We start from the raw sequence: 20,751 nt of genomic DNA on the forward strand, positions 1-20,751 counted from the left end.
CTACACATACATATGCACATAGGATATTATCACTCACCTTGAAGTCTTGAAGAATGCTTCCAAGTAATCCGCAACTCGCCAATGGAAAGTACCTATTCCATTATCACAATTACAACAATAAACTTAGAGTGGATTTACAAATCAACCCAATTCGTTACTTAGTGCAATTTCGACCCAAATGCACTTCCAAGCACAAACCGTGCCCAAAACTAACCAATAATCACTAACACAAGTGAGAATGGTCCTAATACGCCAATTAAACCCGAACTCAAGTGTTAAACACGCGTCATACCCATTTTGACACTAAAACCCTAGTTTTAACCCAATAAGTCAAAATCTCACCATTTACAAGTTTTAACACCAAAACACATTTAACTCGGTTTAATACTTCAACTTAATCCATTTTAAGTTTATAAACCTCATTAAATCGCCAAATGGGTCATAATCACCACCAAACCCTAATTTGACCCAAAGTCACAATTAGTCAACCAAATAACCTTAAATGGGTTTCAATACTTCCATAATCACTAACTTAAGTGATTAAACTCAATTTCAAGTCCTAAACATAACCAATTTGTTCACCAACCCAAAATCCACCAACACTAACAATAAACCCGATTACTAGCATCACTAAACCCACTTCATGAGTCTAAATGGGTTTATCAACAAATCAAGTTCAAACCCTAACTTTGAATAGCAAAATCAACAATGAAATTCAGAGTTTGAGCTTACCAATACTATCACCGCGTAGCCAAGAACTATAGGAACAACTTTAGAACTCGAGCTTTGATGAGAATCCGCCTCCTTCTTCTCTAAATCCACTTCTCTCTCTCTAAAACTCTTACTCTCTCACTAGATAAGGTTGGGAGTGTTTGATGAGTGAAAATGTGATCCAAACTGATCAAAGGATCAGTTTTGATGACCCCAAACCGACCCCAAGTGAAAAGACCAAAGTACCCTTCATTTAGACCTTTTAAAAAGGCTGAAAATTGCATCAGACGGGTTCGGCGCTCCGCGCCGAAAGGTGGAGCGCCGCTCCAACCTTCAGGTCAGTTTTCAGTTTCTTGTTTTGGCCATAACTTTTTGACCGTAGCTCCGTTTTCGATGAATCAAATATCGTTGGAAACATGATAAGATTTTATTTACAATGGTAAGGCTTTGGAACATCAACACAAACTTTATTTGGGGTTGAAAGGATACGTACACACCTTGTCACTTCAGACAACGTCCAGTTTCCTTCGGCGTCCGAGCAAGCAACACGTAAACTTCATACACGCATCGTACACCATAAATACATTATGTACAATAAATATTTGGATCTTACATACGTTGTGCGAAGAAACTCGAACGATGCTTGCTTACTCCAAACTACCTCCGAAAATGTAGGGGAAGCCATTTCTACTGCATGTTATTCCCAAAGTTACTATATGGTAGACGCCCGAATGTCAAATATTTCCGTGTCTTTGGTTGTATATGCTATGTGCTTAACGATTTTGACAGTCTCAGAAAGTTTGATCCTCATGGCAATCAGGCCATATTTCTCGATTATTCTTCGAACAAAGTTGCCTATCGTGTTTATCACAAACGGACAAAGACGATCAAGGAAAGCATTAATGTAAGGTTCGATGAGTTATCGGGAATGGCTTTTGAACAACTCAGTTCAAGACCCGATCCTAACCTGGCTATTACATCTTCCGCGTAAAACTCAATTTTCTTGAAGAAGGGTGTTCCTACGGTAACAACTGAGGAACTGGATGTCTTGTTTAATAGTCTTTATGCTCCTCAATGGAATTCAAATGTTCAAACCGTACCGGTTACACCATCACAGTCAACTACTGTGGACACTCATTCAAGTCTTTTTGATGAAGATACAACACCAACTTATTCACCCGTTGCTTCTTCATCCTCCCTCCCACCTCCAGATACAGATAATCTTGAACCAATTCAAGATTCATCAGTTGATACAACTCCAGTTGTTCTCCAGATACTCAATTGAATCCATTAGATGGTGTTACATCAGATCAAGTGGATCAAGGCTCAACGTCAACAACGGTTGATGTTCCAACGGATACCACTGATGTACAACCTCTTCCACATAATAACCGATGGACTAAAAGTCATCCAATTGATCTTATCATTGGTGATGCATCTGCTCCAGTCTCAACTCGAAGGGTAACTCAGAATATGTGTCTATACACTGCCTTTCTTAGTAATATTGAACCAACAACGGTTGCTCAAGCTTTACTAGATCCGAACTGGGTAGTAGCAATGCAAGAAGAGATCAGTCAATTTGATCGTTTGAAAGTATGGCGATTAGTTCCAAGACCAACGGGTTAACGACCAATAGGGGTTAAGTAGATTTTTAAGAACAAGAAGGATTCTGATGGAATTGTGGTTCGAAATAAGGCACGTCTTGTGGCCAAGGGATTTCGACAACAAGAGGGTATTGATTATGATGAAACGTTTGCTCCGGTTGCTAGGATTGAGGCTATTCGTATTTTCCTTGCATTTGCTTCTTATATGAAGTTCACGGTGTTTCAAATGGATGTCAAAACTGCTTTTCTGAACGGTCATCTTCAAGAGGAAGTTTATGTTGATCAACCAGAAGGCTTTGTCAATCCCATTCATCCAAACCATGTCTACTACTTGGAGAAAGCTTTATATGGTCTGAAGCAAGCACCGCGTGCATGGTATGAGACCTTAACAAAGTATTTGCTGGATAATGGCTTCTCTCGTGGAACGATTGATACAACGTTATTCATCCGTAAAAACCATGGTCACGTTCTCTTGGTTCAAATTTACGTTGATGATATTATTTTTGGTTCCACGTCCCCGGCCTTATGCAAAGAATTTGGTGACCTTATGGCCAACAAATTCAAAATGAGCATGCTTGACCAGTTAAATTTCTTCTTGGGGTTACAAGTAAAACAATTACCAAATGAGATTTTTATCAGTCAAAAAAAGTATATCAATGATATGCTAAAACATTTTAAAATGACTGATTTAAAATCAATGACAACCCCAATGAGAACTCTACTGGATGCTGATGCTAATGGGGAACCCTTTGACGTTACGCTTTATCGAAGCATGGTTGGTTCTTTAATGTATCTGACTGCAAGTCGACCAGACATTACACTTGCTGTAACTATCTGTGCTCGCTTTCAGTCCAACCCAAAGAAATCTCACTCCAAAGCGGTTGTTAGGATTTTTCAGTACCTTAAAGGTACACCTAACCTTGTGATCTGGTATCCTCATGGATCCGATTTCAATCTCACTACTTATACTGATGCGGATCATGGCGGTTTCCATGTTGATAGAAAAAGCACATATGGATCAATTCAGATGTTGGGGAATAGGCTAGTTGGTTGGTCATCCAAAAAGCAGAACTGTGTGTCTTTATCAACTGCTGAGTCTGAGTACATTGCTGCAGCTCACTGTTGTTCACAAGTTTTGTGGATGCAAACTCAACTTTTGGACTATAGCTTTAAGATTTCTAAGACCCCAATTTACTGTGATTCACAAAGTGCTATTGCAATTACGAGCAACTCGGTCCAGCATTATAATACTAAACACATTGATATTCATTATCATTTCATTAAGGACCATGTAGAAAAAGGGAATGTAGAGTTATACTTTGTGCCTACCAAAGTGCAATTAGCATACATGTTCACTAAGCCCTTAGATGAACTTAGGCTAAAGTTCTTGATCAAAGAGATTGGCATGGTAGAGTATAGTGCTTGACATTCCTTAGATCTGTTGGGACTTATACTTGGGATCTTGTGTTTAGGGGGAGTAGATACATTCTAGGGGAGCAACTTCTTCTTATGCTTTAGATAACATCTTTCAAGGAGGAGCCTTACTTTTAGAATTCTATTAACTTCCTGGGATTAAATTTCAGTGGTTACGAAAGGGGAAGGTAACTCATTGATATCATATTTCAAGGGGGAGTTAACTCATTTTCTTGGGAATATATCAAAATGGTGATTTACTTTCTTGTATATCACATTTTGAGGGGGAGAAAAAGGGAGAAAATGAAAAGAAAATTGTTTTTCAAACGTGAATTTCATAAACTCTTTGTTTTTATCTAAAATAATTCACTGAGGCTTGTATATATCTCAGTATGCAACTCGTTTTAACAATTAGTATCACTGAAGATTTGTACTTTGTACATAATTCAAAATTTTCTAAGTACAAATCTTGTTTTGATAAAATTCATTAAAATTGAAAAAGATAAAATCCAAAAAGATTTTAATTTAAATGAATAAATGCTAATTTTAGCATTATACCGAATCTGACAACCAACAGTACAGATTCGGTAAGTTCAAAATTTTCAACAATTGTCTCAGAAATGTTTTTCATCAAAAATGTGATAATCTTGAATGATTTTTGATAAAGATTTGTCAAAGTTTGAAGTGCAATGTGTCTAAATTTGAAAATGGACTGCATTCGGTACTTAAGGCCCATTCGGTAAAGTCCATTTCTTTAAAACATTCGGTATCTATAAATAGCAGGGTCAAAGTCAAACTTTCTTTAACTTTTACCTAATTGCATACCGAATATGATAAAACCTACCGAGTCTGCCTAATCTACCGAATCCGTCTCTCTGTATCTTCAAATATTTGGTATATTCTTGTTTTAATTGAATTTAAGTATCACATGTTGTAGATCTGAGATAATTGAACATTTATAAACCAGAAAATTAAGCAAATAACATGATTGTGACACTTAATTTTGAAAAATGTTGCTTATACCAAATCTGAGTCGTATTTCTTAATTCTTTGATTAAACTCATCTGATTTGGTTGATTAACATGAAATCTTGTCAAATCCATGTTAAATTAGTTGATCTATCAATTGACCGAGTCTGATTACATGTTTAATTGAGTATTTGATAGATTATGTACATACCGAACGTGTTCTTGCTACAGTACCGAGTCTGTTCAAGTCGTTAACATGTTTTTCTGATTTGTTTGAGTTGTTAATTGATTGTGACTATGTTTTTGCATGATATAAGACTGAATATGCATGTTTGGGTGATTATGTATGATTTTTGAAGATACCAAATCTCTTTTTGGAATTATATCGAATCTGTAATTTGGTACTTTCAAAATCTGAGATTTTCAACTTGATAAATCTTACATGCTTTATTTAAGTCTTTGGTATGAAAACTCAAGCTTATTTGGTTACAGAATCTCAAGTTTTCATGACTACCCAATCTGCTTGTTTTGTGCTTAAATATGACTAAGTGTTGTTCTGATTCTTTGTGTTATATATTTGACTTTGAAAGATGATTTTGTACTATAATGAATATCATATGAATGTCATGTTTGTCAATTACTTGTTCATATTTGGAATAAATGATGTTTATAACTTAGAAAAACCATAAAAATTATAAAACATGAAAAATACAAAGGATTTCAAAGGCAAATAAGAATAGAGGTATGTGCTTTATGTTAAATATCTTGTGGTCTTCTATTTCTTATTTATACAGCTAAATGGCGAACAATCACTTCATCAATTCTGAAACCAACATTCCTTGCAATTACTGGACTGCAATACTAGAGAGCCATACAATGTAGCCTACTCTAAGCTCAACTGTCAGTGTACCTGTGACAGATCTGGAGCTACTCAATAGAACAATTAGGTTTGTGGAAGCTACACAACCTACTGCTGCAAATCCAGAGGGTACACAAGCTCGATTTGAGTTTGGGCTAAGAGGAGTTCAAGGGATGAGGAGTATCACTAAGGCTGATTTTAGGAGGATCATCAGGCTTCCTCTTGTACAGAATTCTCCCGCTTTCCCTGCTACTCAGCAGATAATGTCATCAATCTTTGATCTTGGTTATGTTGGAGCAAACAATGTTCCACCGGCTAAGTTTCAAAAGAAATACCTGCACTCAAGGTGGTATGTGATCTTCTCAATCATCAACAGATGCTTACTGATGACAAGAAGTGGATTCGACAGCTTGACTGTGCCAATGCTAAAAGTGTTCTACTCTTTCATAAGAGTAGAGACTCCTGATTATGTAAAACTATTATGGGATTTGGTTCAGGCTCAAATTGATAAGCCAAGGGGTTCATACATCCCTTGTGAAAGGTTTTTCTATATCTTTATCCATGATGCTATCACTGCTTGCAGAAATGCAAATATATTCATCCCAGGTACACATGGATTACATATGAAAAGATTTGGGGAGCTGAAGATGAATACCCCGATGGTATCTGACAATCAATTCACTGCGCCGATTCCAAATTCGCGGACAATCAATTCACTGCGCCAATTCCAAATTGGCTTGTGGGGCTAGCTGCACCCCAAGACGTGCGAATGCGTTCTTATTTTAAGGCTGTAAGAATACCTCTTTCGAACCTGGCACAACAAGAACAAGTTGAACCCGCCGTGGTTCCAGCCCCAGAGGTTGTAGAGGAACCTGTAGTACAACCACCCGGGCCAGCTAATCCTCCACTTAGGGTGAACCTCAAACGTTCTAGGGCAGCACACCAAGCTCAACCCGTGAGGATCAGGGAACCAAATTCACCTAGGATTGAAGCAACCCTTTCAACAACACCCGAAGTGAGCAGTGACACTGATTCTTCAGCAACTGAATCATCTCCTGAACATTCTCCTAAGAGAACTCGATTTATGCCTGATGAGATGATTCAGACTCCACCAACCCAACGAGTAACTAGATCTAGGATTTCGACACCTATCGTCCGCCAAACAGTTACTTCAACTGTTGGTGATACGGATCAAGACCTAGAGCCAATTAGGTCACCCTCACCCTGAAATGTCCCGTTCATATTGATTATAAACGTTCCATATTAATTGATTTCGTTGCGAGGTTTTGACCTCTATATGAGACGTTTTTCAAAGACTGCATTCATTTTTAAAACAACCATAACCTTTATTTTATCAATAAAGGTTTTTAAAACATTACGTAGATTATCAAATAATGATAATCTAAAATATACTGTTTACACACGACCATTTCATAATGGTTTACAATAGAAATATATTACATCGACATATGTTTCTTGAATGCAGTTTTTACACAATATCATACAATCATGGACTCCAAATCTTGTCCTTATTTTAGTATGTAACAGCGGAAGCTCTTAGTATTCACCTGAGAATAAACATGCTTTAAACGTCAACAAAAATATTGGTGAGTTATAGGTTTAACCTATATATATCAAATCGTAACAATAGACCACAAGATTTTATATTTCAATACACATCCCATACATAGAGATAAAAATCATTCATATGGTGAACACCTGGTAATCGACATTAACAAGATGCATATATAAGAATATCCCCATCATTCCGGGACACCCTTCGGATATGATATAAATTTTGAAGTACTAAAGCATCCGGTACTTTGGATGGGGTTTGTTAGGCCCAATAGATCTATCTTTAGGATTCACGTCAATTAGGGTGTCTGTTCCCTAATTCTTAGATTACCAGACTTAATAAAAAGGGGCATATTCGATTTCGATAATTCAACCATAGAATGTAGTTTCACGTACTTGTGTCTATTTTGTAAATCATTTATAAAACCTGCATGTATTCTCATCCCAGAAATATTAGATTTTAAAAGTGGGACTATAACTCACTTTCACAGATATTTCCTTCCTCGGAAATAAGACTTGGCCACGGATCAATTCACGAACCTATACAAATATGTACATATATATCAAAGTATAATCAAAATATAATTACAACCATTTTTTATTATGTTTTAAAGATTTGAGTGTATTAAGTCAGCTGTCCACGTTAGTAACCTACAACTAGTTGTCCACAGTTAGATGTACAGAAAATAAATCGATATATATTATCTTGAATCAATCCACGACCCAGTGTATACACGTCTCAGGCTAGATCACAACTCAAAGTATATATATATTTGGAATCAACCTCAACCCTGTATAGCTAACTCCAACATTACTGCATATAGAGTGTTTATGGTTGTTCCAAATAATATATATACATGGGTCGATATGATATGTCAAAACATTTGCATACGTGTCTATGGTATCCCAAGATTACATAATATATTAGAATACATGTATAATACAATATAATTTAGCTAGGATATGATTTGCATAGATTTGTTAAACATTTCCCGTAGCTAAAAAGATCAAAAATATCCAATCTTGTTTTACCCATAACTTCTTCATTTTAAATCCGTTTTGAGTGAATCAAATTGCTATGGTTTCATATTGAACTATAATTTAAGAATCCCAATAGAAAAAGTATAGGTTTATAGTTGGAAATTTAAGTTACATGTCAATTACAAAAGCGGTAGTCATTTCCGTCGAAAGAACGACATCTTGATGACCATTTTGAAAAACATACTTTCTCTTTGAGTTTAACCAAGATTTTTGGATATAGTTTCATGTTCATATGAAAAATCATTTTCCCAGAAGAACAACTTTTAAATCAAAGTTTATCATAGTTTTTAATTATCCAAACCAAAACAGCCCCCGGTTTCACTACGACGGCGTATATCCGATTTTAAGGTATTCATCGTGTTTCCAGGTTTTAAATCATTAAGTTAGCATATCATATAGATATAGAACATGTGTTTAGTTGATTTTAAAAGTCAAGTTAGAAGGATTAACTTTTGTTTGCGAACAAGTTTATAATTAACTAAACTATGTTCTAGTGATTACAAGTTTAAACCTTCGAATAAGATAGCTTTATATGTATGAATCGAATGATGTTATGAACATCATTACTACCTCAAGTTTTCTGGATAAAACAACTGAAAATGAGAAATATGGATCTAGCTTCAAAGGATCCTTGGATGGCTTGAAAGTTCTTGAAGCAGAATCATGACACGAAAACAGTTCAAGTAAGATTTTCACTCGAAATAAGATTGTTATAGTTGTAGAAATTGAATCAAAGTTTGAATATAAATATTACCTTGAATTAGAAAGATAACCTACTGTAAATAACAAAGGTTCCTTGATCTTAGATGATTACTTGGAATGGATTAGAAAGCTTGGAAGTAGACTTGCAAACTTGGAAGTATTCTTGATTTTTATGAAACTATACTTATGGAATTTATGAAGAACACTTAGAACTTGAAGATGGAACTTCAGAGAGATCAATTAGATGAAGAAAATTGAAGAATTAAAGTGTTTGTAGGTGTTTTTGATCGTTGGTATATGGATTAGATATAAAGGATATGCAATTTTGTTTTCATGTAAATAAGTCATGAATGATTACTAATATTTTTGTAATTTTATGAGATATTTCATGCTAGTTGCCAAATGATGGTTCCCACATATGTTAGGTGACTCAAATGGGCTGCTAAGAGCTGATCATTGGAGTGTATATACCAATAGTACATACATCTAAAACCTGTGTATTGTACGAGTACGAATACGGGTGCATACGAGTAGAATTGTTGATGAAACTGAACGAGGATGTAATTGTAAGCATTTTTGGTAAGTAGAATTACTTTGATATGTTTCTTGAAGTCTTTTAAAAGTGTAAGAATACATATCAAAACACAACATGTATATACATTCTAATGGAGTCGTTAAGTCTTCGTTAGTCGTTACTTGTACGTGTTGTTTTGAAACCTTTAAGTTAACGATCTCAATTAATGTTGCTAACCCAATGTTTATTATATCAAATGAGATGTTAAATTATTATATTATCATGATATTATGATGTATTAATATCTCTTAATATGATATATACATTAAAATATCGTTACAACGATAATCGTTACATATAAGTCTCGTTTCGTAATTCTTGAGTTAGTAGTCTTATTTTTACATATGTAGTTCATTGTTAACACACTTAATGATATATTTAACTATTATTTTGTTATGTTAAATATAGTGTATCAATATCTTAATATGATTGATGTTATGCGAGGTGTATATAAAATAGTTTATATTTTACTAGGAAAAACTATTAAATACGATACAATTTTACACAAGATATTTATTTATTTATAGAATGGATATACTTAAACCTTGCTACAACACTTATAGGCAGTGTACCTAATCGTACAGTAGTGTAGTTTTTAGTAAGTCCGGTTCGTTCCACAGGGAAATCTTTAAACAAAGCTCAACGCTATATTAGTTTACTTTTATAAAAATACAAACATATATATAAGTAATATTATTATTATAAAGGGGGGTTTTTACCGTTTAATGACCGGTTTGTCGATTTTAAAACTTTAGTCGCAGTTAAAACCTAATGTAAAATATAAAATAAATACAAGACTTAAATTAAAGCGTAAAGTAAATAACGATAATGAAATTGCGAATAATAAAAGTGCGATAAAATAAACTTGCGATAATTAAAAAGTACGATAATTAAAAGTGCGATTAAATAACAATAAATAAAAATGCGATAATTAGAAGTGCAATTAAATATAAAATAAAGGAAATTAAATATGAAATAAAAGAATTATGCTTATTTAAACTTCCGTAATCATGATGTTTGACGTGTTGATTTTAGTTTTATGCCCATGGGTTAATTGTCCTTTGTCCTGGATTATTCAATATGTCCGTCTGGTTTTTGTCCATAACAGTCCATCAGTCATAAATATAAAGTGCGAGTGTCCTCGTCAAATTATTATTATACCCGAAGTTAAATATTCCAACTAATTGGGGATTCGAATTGTAACAAGGTTTTAATACTTTGTTTAATGAATACACCAGGTTATCGACTGCGTGTAAACCAAGGTTTTACTACTTTGCTAACAATTACACCAATTACCCTTGAATGTAATTTCACCCCTGTTTTAATTATTCTAGTGGCTATTAATCCATTCCCGTGTCCGGTTAAATGAACGATTATTCGTACATATAATTACCCCGCCCATCGTGTCCGATTGAGTGTATATGGTAATTTATAGGGACGCCCAATTGTAAATCTTTATATTAACATTAACAAACTTTCATTTAGTTAAACAAATATAAAGCCCATTAATAGCCCATAGTCTAATTTCCACAAGTGTCGTTCTTTTGTCCAAACCCCAATTATGGTACAAAGCCCAATTACCCAATTTTAGTAATTAGCCCAACATCATGATTACTTCGTTTTAAATAAGCATAATAATAACTTAGCTACGAGACATTAATGTAAAAAGGTTGAACATAACTTACAATGATTAAAAATAGCGTAGCGTTACACGGACAGAATTTCGACTTACACCCTTACAATATTCGCTAACATACCCTTATTATTAGAATTAAAATTAAAATTAAAATATAAATTATATATATATATATATATATATATATATCGTTTACGAATGATAAGAGAAGAAAAAGATATGAATTGTGATCAGAATTCGGTTGGCTTTATAGGGATTTTCGATTTTTGGGGCTCCGCGACTCGCGGCAAAATCCTCTTCAAACTCCGCGAGTTGCGGAGAATGAATTTACAGCTCACACCCTTGGAGTCTTTCTCTGCCGATGGTTTTATAATATATATATAATATATATATAATTAATATAATTAATTATATATTATATTATATTTATATACATAGTTAACTTGTAATTTTTAGTCCGTTGCGTCGAGCGTTAAGAGTTGACTCTGGTCCCGGTTCCGGATTTTCAAACGTCCTTGCGTACAATTTTATATTTTGTACTTTGCGTTTTGAATCTTGTACTCTTGTAATTTCGAGACGTTTCTTATCAATAATTGGAACCTCTTTGATTGTCTTTTGTTCTTTTGAGCTTTTTGGTCGTTTGCGTCTTCAATTCATCGAATCTGTCTTTTGTCTTCACCTTTTATTATTTAAACGAATATCACTTGTAAATAGAACAATTGCAACTAAAAGCTTGTCTTTCTTGAGGAATAATGCTATGAAATATATGTTCGTTTTTAGCATTATCAAATATTCCCACACTTGAGCGTTGCTTGTCCTCAAGCAATATTGTCTTGAAATACTAGAATCACTTCTTTATTCTTCACACTTTGTACATCAGTGATTTCCTATACGGCGGTATAAACAATGGTAGTAACGATATGGTTTACAGTCCCACATGACTATAAAAATTTAGATCCATTAAGGAAATTGGATCTTTATGAAAACATTTGATCTTTTGAAAATTAAATCTAGTTTTTACCCTAGATAAGTTTTCCGGGATAACCCTTTACCGGTGTTTGCAAAATATTTTTGTGGGTTTGGTGGGTTTCAGATTTGAAAATTTTAGCTCAAACTTGCTGTTTTGTGTCACCCACTTGCTAACCTTGTATTAGGAAAGCAACACGTCCAGTTTACTTGTTCCGTATATTACCTTTCGGCAAACTACCGTCCGGTTGTAAAGGAAAGCGTTGAACAAGCAACTGTTAAGGCAATGTCCCGTGACATGATTTTGATTATGGTCTATAACGTGTCGGACGCAATTACTATCCTTGGTAGGAGCAATAGTAAAGCTCACCCTTATAATTTTTCGGTCTGGCACAAGGTCCTGTCTTTGACCACTATGCAACCACCGTTCTTACGGTTGACACCCGATTTAGTTCAGGTGACCTAATGAATTCCAGGTGAATTCCTAGGATTTTACGTTCAATGGTAATGAACGCATTGAAAATAGGGTTTTCGAAAAACAAATCGGTTTGTATTTTTGATCAAAATATTTTCTCGTTCAAGCTCGAGTTTAGATATCATTGAATTCCATGAGTTTGTAATTCTCAATCTTTAAAGTCAATCTCAAGGATTGAGTAATATCAGGCTTAAAAGCTGATTTTTAATCTTTAAGGAGATTATCCTTTCTGGGGATCTGATTCATTAGTCTTATCCAGCTAATTTGCATGGTGCCCCCCCATTGTACGAGATAAATCCTTCTCATGGTTAGGATAAATCTGACCACTTGGCGACCCTGTTTAATGCTGAGGTCCGTGGATTTCCAACCGATTTTAGTGATGACTTTTCTAGATTTTTCGTCAACCTACAGCTGGTCTGGACGACAACTTCATGACCTAAATCAAGAAGCGCGTGTCTTTTTCGGAAGACTTTACTTCCTTTTAATGATGGAATTGATTCATCGTGTAGATCCATCTCTTCTTTTCTTTCATTGGGTAAAACAGTTTAGTTTAGTTCAAAGCAAAAGTATTTTCAGTTATTTGTTACAGATATATGTGACATATGTTTAAAATAACTTGGTAAATTTTCCCACACTTGGCTTTTATTTTCCTTTTTATCATCCTCTATTCCATTTTAAATGAATTTTAACATTTTAGTTTGTTTCTCAATTTATGTCCTTTCCGAGGTAACAATAATTTCGGTGTTAAAACCTAATTTTATCGTTCATAAATATGTATAAACATGATTTTGAGTTCATTTAATTGAAATTTTTTTTTTTTTTTTAAAAAATTTTACTAGAATTGGGTAGTCAGTATATAAGACTAGGGCTGTTCTTTTTTATCAGAGAGCACTAGATTCTAATACAACTACTGCTTTACTAGTATTTTTAATGGTAACCAAGTGTATAAAGTAAAAAATTTTAAAATCCGAAAGAATTTAACCCCTTCCCACACTTAAGATCTTGCAATGCCCTCATTTGCAAGAAATTAGTAACAATTTAAATTATTGAGGGTGATTTGTGTGAAAATGATTAAATTTTTACCAAAGTTTCCAAATATATTGGCGTTTGTTTGCTGAATGATAAATGGTGCACATCATTTGTTCATTCCGTCTTGTTGTTATTTCACATATATTTTGCATCTTGTCGTCAAAATTAGTTGCTTTTGCTGAACTTAATGCCAGTCTTTGAAAATGCGTTGTTTTACCCTGTTGTGTACATAAGATAAACTGCAAACATATATACATATTTTTGAAGTTTGGTATATTACCCCACATTCAAAAATTATTAAAATCTAAGGATAAAAGTTAGATAATTATAAAAATGATTACAATATTAACAAAAATATTAAATGTATCAATAATTACAAATTACAAAATAAAAATAAAAAATAAGTAAACTAAGGATGATATTGGTACCAATAGGGGTTCCAGGCATAACCGTAAGTGCTATAGAATGCTTCGGCAGGGTCATACGTAGGATATGGTGGCTGCATCTCTATAGACCAAGGAGGGAAGATGGGTTTCGGTGTAGGAATATAGTTTCTACCTATATGTTGGCAATGAGCTATGATCTGGTTCTGATGAACTTGCCAATCTTCAAATGCTCTCTGTCTAGCATTTTCGTATTCCTGAGAAGCTATAAACCTATGCATTTCTTGCATCTCATTCCCCCTCCTACATTACCTTGCTGCTGGTTTCTCTCCACCTGTGGATGTCTACCATGGTATCGTACTGCGGCGTTATTTCGCCTCTTCAAAACTTTCGCACCATGGTATACATTTAAACCTATAGTATCGCGGGGTTCCGGCTCTTCTACTAATAATCCCCCCCGACTTATATCCACACCGAGATATTCACCAATCAAAGTAATAAAAATACCACCTCCTATTATGCTATGTGGTCGCATCCCCCGAACCATAGCTGATAAATAATAACCCACACAATATGGTATACTTACAGCGCTTTGTGGGTCTCGAATACACATATGGTAAAACAAATCCTGTTCATTTACTTTTTCTTTGTTCTTACCCCTTTGTGTAATCGAATTAGCTAAAAACCTATGTATCACTCTTAATTCGGCTCTATCTATATCCAAATAAGAGTAATTTCCCCCTTTAAAACGGTGATGGCTTGTCATTTGACTCCACACACCGTGTGTATCAAAATTTTCATCTATCTTTCTACCGTTTAGTATCAATCCTCTACAATCGGCAGACGCTAACTCCTCAGGCGTATATATACGTAAAGCCTGAGCCATGTCCAGTAAAGACATGTGGCGCATCGAACCGCCTAACAAAAATCTAATAAAAGAACGATCGGTTAAACTAGCTACCCGATCATTCAACTCTATACTACATAACAATTCTTCACACCATACTTTATATACAGGTCTACGTATGGTGAATAAACATATCCAGTCATTAAAAGAAGAATTACCATACCTCTGTACAAGTAATTCCCTAATTGGCCCGGCCAATTCTACAGCTTCTAAGGGTCCCCATTCTATGACCCTCGGTACCTCAACAACCTTAGAATGAAGAGTATGCAAACCCCGTTGATATTTTGGATAATCTATCCAAAGTCTGTCAAATCTCAGGTTCGGGTGCAACTCTTCCAAGTGCATATCAGAAAAGGTCATGACTGGATGAGGTATATCCTGTTTGTAGTAGTTATCCACCTCCTGTTGTTCCAAATTCTCAGCAGGAGCATTGCGGGCTTGGGATGAAGATTCACCCCTTTCATTCTGCAAAACACATCAAACACAATTTTTGTGCATCCAAATATGCATTAGTGTCAGCAAAATCATCAATCAAAATAATTACAATGACATTATCAATTTATATCAAACTTAAGCTTATTTTCACATTTTTATCAAATCTACACTTTTTCAAATAAGCATATACGAAAATTTTCGCCAAGTTCATAAGCATTCAACTCAAATAACATGTCAAAATAATCATTACTAGCAATCAAACAAGTCTCAAATGACATTATCTTTCAAAAATCAAGTTCATGAATTTTAGACTTGAAAAAGTCCACTTTAATTCTCAAAATCATGTTTAGGTTCAAAGTTTGGATCATTTAACTACCTAGACATGTTACACTACTCAATTTAGCAACAATTCATGACAAAAATCGGCCATAACCTGTTTATATCAAAAAGCCCCAAATTTTCTCAAGAACACAAACCCTAGATTATTCAAAATTTGAAGTTTAAGGCTTCTAATCATGTTAAACAGCATCAATCTAGGTTATACAAGCATAATACATAAACAATTTAAGCCTAATTACACTAAAAAGCATCAAAATCAAATTGAAAAAAAAATGACTCAAGAACATCAAATTTCGGATTAAATGGTGTTTAGGTGTAGAAATTTACCGTTTTTCTTGAGTAATTCTTAGATAGCATCCTTCTCAACATGATTTTAGCAAAAGATTTGGTGATTAACGGTTAAAAATTGGGATTTTTGGGGTGTTTTTGGGTGTATTTTCGGGGTTTTTTCGTGCAGAATTCGCAGTATGTTTTTGGTTTGGGTTGGGGACTGATCTGTTCTGCGAGTATATTTTTTTTCTGATTTTTAGACCCTCCGCGAGTCGCGGTGAAATACTCTTCAAACTCCGCGACTCGCGGAGTTTGATATATTTTTTTTTTTTTTTTTATAATCATTAACTTATTAAAACAATTAAGTAATTAATTTTAAAATTTTGTTTCCCTTGTTATTTAGGACGAGGTCGTTTCGGATCGATGTCCTAGTCCGTCCTTCGACAAAATTTTAAAATTTGTCTTTTTGTAGCGATTGTTTTAAAAGCTAAGATTTTTGGGTTTTTTAATGTTTTTGGCATACTTTAATTCAATAAGATTAAAAATAATGATAATAAAAGTTCTCGTCCCTCCCTCGGGTAAAGCAATTTCGGTTCAAAGACCTAGTCTTCAACTTACGATGAATTTTAAAAATCATATTCTTAACTTAATGAGATAAAGTAAATTTTTGTTTTTAAATTCACACAACTTAAATATAAAATTCAAAATTATTATTAAAAATTCACACCAAACTTAAAATTTGAAATGCATAAAATTAAAAATTTATATTTTAAAAATTCACACCAAACTTAAAATTTAAAAATTCATAAATTCATATCAAACTTATATTAATTTTTCAAATATTTACAATTTTAAATATATTGTTTTTAAAAAATTTATAATATTAATTTAAGATTTAAATATTAATTTTAAAAACATGGTAAAAATAAATTTAAAAATCTTTTTGTCTTTTTATCCCACTTTAATCAATCAAATATTATCAAAAATATGCGCCCCTCTTTTCGGTAAAGTAATTTCGGTTCCAAGACCTAATTTAACTCATGACGAATTTTTGAAATATTTTGGGTTGATTGTTTAAAGATATTTATACCTTAAGAATAAACGTTAAATTTCGCAGTGATGTAATAAATTTTTGAATGATATCAATAATTTCGGTCGCCAAACCTAATTTTATTCAATACCAATTTAATACTTTTTAGCGAACAAATTAGCGTTTATTATCAAAAGGTTAAAAATAAAAATAAAAATAAAAACTGTACAGACATACCTGTGAAATAGATTTCTTAGTTATATGATCTATCCCATTCATAAGATAGTCGGTTTAATTGATTTTCCATGGCTACATAGGCGTAACCTCGAGCATTCAGTATCTTTTCTTCTAAACATATGAACGGTCCGTCTCTGCATAAAGTAACAAATTCGGTATTTGAATAGGTTTGATTATTTGAACATTTACCTCCATGTGACCATTTTCTGCATTTGTGACATCGTTCTAGGTGTCGTGCTCTTCTTTTCGCTGCGGATTTTGATTTTCCTTTACCAAATTTTAACTTATTATCTTCGCATCTGGATTCTTTTCTAACTCCGTCCATTCTTTCTCTGATTACTGATACTATTTCACTCGGGAGTATGTCATTATTACGTTTAGTGATCAAAGCGTGTAGCATTAGACCATGGTTTAGTTCACAGGCAGTGTTCATTTTGTAAAAACCTAAAAAAATAAAAATTCAGAATGGGGGGAGAAGACTAGTTCTTTAGGGTCTGCTAGGGAAAGACCATTCGGGTTCCATTTTCGAGAACTATACGAAAACAGACAATCTAACTCTAACAGAAATACATATTATCCTTTAAAGACTTGATTCTCCCCACACTTAGTTAGCTGTGGTGTCGAAATTGTGATTAACTTCGTTGTCGACTTCCATCGGACCATGTATGTAATGTTTAACTCTGTGACCATTAACTTTAAATTCAATCCCATTTGAATTTATTAATTCTATCGTTCCGTATGGGAAAACTCTTTTGACTATGAATGGTCCAGACCATCTTGATTTCAATTTTCCAGGAAATAGCTTGAATCGTGAATTGAAAAGAAGAACTCTGTCTCCTTCTTTAAATTCTTTTGAACTTCTGATTCTTTTATCATGCCATTTCTTCGTTCTTTCTTTATAGATTAACGAATTTTCGTATGCTTCATGTCTTAATTCTTCTAATTCGTTTAGTTGACTTAATCGTAGACGTTCGGCTTCATGTAAATCAAGATTACATGTCTTCAAAGCCCAAAATGCTTTGTGTTCAATTTCTACTGGAAGATGACATGCTTTTCCATAAACAAGTCTAAAAGGTGTGGTTCCAATTGGAGTTTTGTAGGCTGTTCTAAAAGCCCAGAGTGCATCCTCCAATTTAATGGACCATTCCTTCGGATTTGATCCTACGGTTTTCTCTAGAATACGTTTTAAAGCTCGGTTGGTATTTTCAACTTGTCCACTTGTTTGTGGATGATATGCGGTGGAGATTTTATGAGTTACTCCATATCTTTTAAGAACTTTCTCAAGTTGATTATTACAGAAATGAGTACCCCGATCACTTATTAAAGCTTTCGGTGTTCCAAACCTTGCAAAAAGACGTTTTAAAAAGTTGACTACAACTCGTGCATCGTTAGTTGGGAGAGCTTGTGCTTCCACCCATTTAGATACATAATCAATGGCTACGAGTATATATAGATTATTATGAGATTTTGGAAATGGACCCATAAAGTCAATACCCCAAATGTCAAATACTTCACATACTTGGATGACATTTTGTGGCATTTCATCACGTTGACTTATTTTTCCGGCCCTTTGACATGCATCACAGGATTTGCAAAGAAGGTGTGCGTCTTTGTAAATTTTAGGCCAATAGAATCCAGCTTCATAAACTTTTCTTGCTGTTAGTTGAGGCCCATAATGCCCTCCTGTTGGTCCTGTGTGACAATGGTTTAAAATTTTACTAGCTTCATCTCCAAATACACATCGGCGTATTATTCCATCGGGACAACTTTTAAACAAATGTGGATCTTCCCAGAAATAGTGTTTTATATCACTGAAGAATTTCTTTCGTCTTTGGTACGATAATCCTTTTTCAAGGAATCCACAAACTAAGTAGTTTGCATAGTCTGCAAACCATGGGATTTCTTTATAATCTATCTTCAATAGATATTCATCAGGAAAGTTGTCTTGTATGGCTGATTCATTTAGAACTTCTAACTCAGGATTTTCAAGACGAGAAAGATGATCAGCGGCGAGATTTTCTGCTCCTCTTTTATCTCGGATTTCAATATCAAACTCTTGTAAGAGTAAGATCCAACGGATTAATCTTGGTTTAGCATCTTGTTTTGAAAATAGGTATCTAAGAGCAGAATGGTCGGTATAGACCACCGTTTTTGCTAGAACGAGATATGATCGAAATTTGTCAAAAGCAAAGACAATAGCAAGGAGTTCTTTTTCAGTAGTTGTATAGTTTGTTTGTGCTCCTTGTAACGTCTTACTAGCATAATATATAGGTTGAAATCGTTTTTCAATCCTTTGTCCTAAAACGGCTCCCATTGCAAAATCACTTGCACCGCACATTAGTTCAAATGGTAGATTCCAATTTGGTGTTATCATGATCAGCGCATTAGTGAGTTTTTCTTTAAGAATATTAAAAGATTTGATACACTCATCTGAAAAGATGAATGGCGCATCCTTTTCTAGGAGTTTATTCATAGGAGTGGCAATTTTAGAAAAATCTTTTATGAAACGTCGGTAAAAACCGGCATGCCCTAGAAAACTCCTAACTCCTCTAACATTGGTGGGATGTGGAAGTTTAGCAATTACATCTACTTTAGCTCTATCCACTTCAATTCCTTCTTTTGAAATTTTATGTCCAAGAACGATGCCTTCTTTAACCATGAAATGGCATTTCTCCCAATTAAGTACTAGATTTGATTTTTCGCATCTAATTAACATTCGTTCCAGATTAACTAGACATGATTTAAATGTATCACCGAAGACTGAAAAGTCATCCATGAATACTTCCATGCATTCTTCTATCATGTCATGAAAAATCGCCATCATACACCTTTGAAAGGTTGCAGGGGCGTTACATAGTCCAAATGGCATGCGTTTTTAAGCAAAAGTACCATAAGGGCACGTGAATGTGGTTTTCTCTTGGTCCTCGGGTGCTATTGGAATTTGAAAATATCCGGAAAATCCATCTAGAAAATAATAGTAACTATTTCCGGCTAATCTTTTCAACATTTGATCTATGAAAGGTAAGGGAAAGTGATCTTTTCTGGTGGCGTCATTTAATTTTCTATAATCAATACACACACGCCATCCTGTTACAGTCCTAGTAGGAATAAGCTCATTTTTCTCATTTGTAATGACAGTCATGCCACCCTTCTTAGGCACGCATTGAACTGGGCTTACCCATGGACTATCAGAAATTGGATAAATTAAACCTGCATCTAGCAGTTTAATAATCTCTTTCTTAACTACATCTTGCATATTAGGATTTAGTCTTCGTTGGCATTGCACATACGTTTTATGACCTTCTTCCATAAGGATTTTATGTGTGCAATACGAAGGACTTATTCCTTTAATATCATGAATCTTCCATGCAATGGCTGGTTTATGAGCTTTAAACACAGAAATGAGTTGTGATTTCTCATTTTCAGTAAGAGAAGACGATATTATTACAGGTAATTCAGATTCACCATGTAAATAAGCGTATTCCAAATGGTTTGGAAGTGGCTTTAACTCTAATTTCGGAGGTTCTTCTATCGATGATTTATATCGATATCTGTCTTCTTCTTTTAGCATTTGAATTTCTTCTGTTGTTGGTTCAT

This window comes from Rutidosis leptorrhynchoides, chromosome 6 (genome assembly GCF_046630445.1).
Source record: "Rutidosis leptorrhynchoides isolate AG116_Rl617_1_P2 chromosome 6, CSIRO_AGI_Rlap_v1, whole genome shotgun sequence".
In the NCBI taxonomy this organism is placed as follows: domain Eukaryota; kingdom Viridiplantae; phylum Streptophyta; class Magnoliopsida; order Asterales; family Asteraceae; genus Rutidosis; species Rutidosis leptorrhynchoides.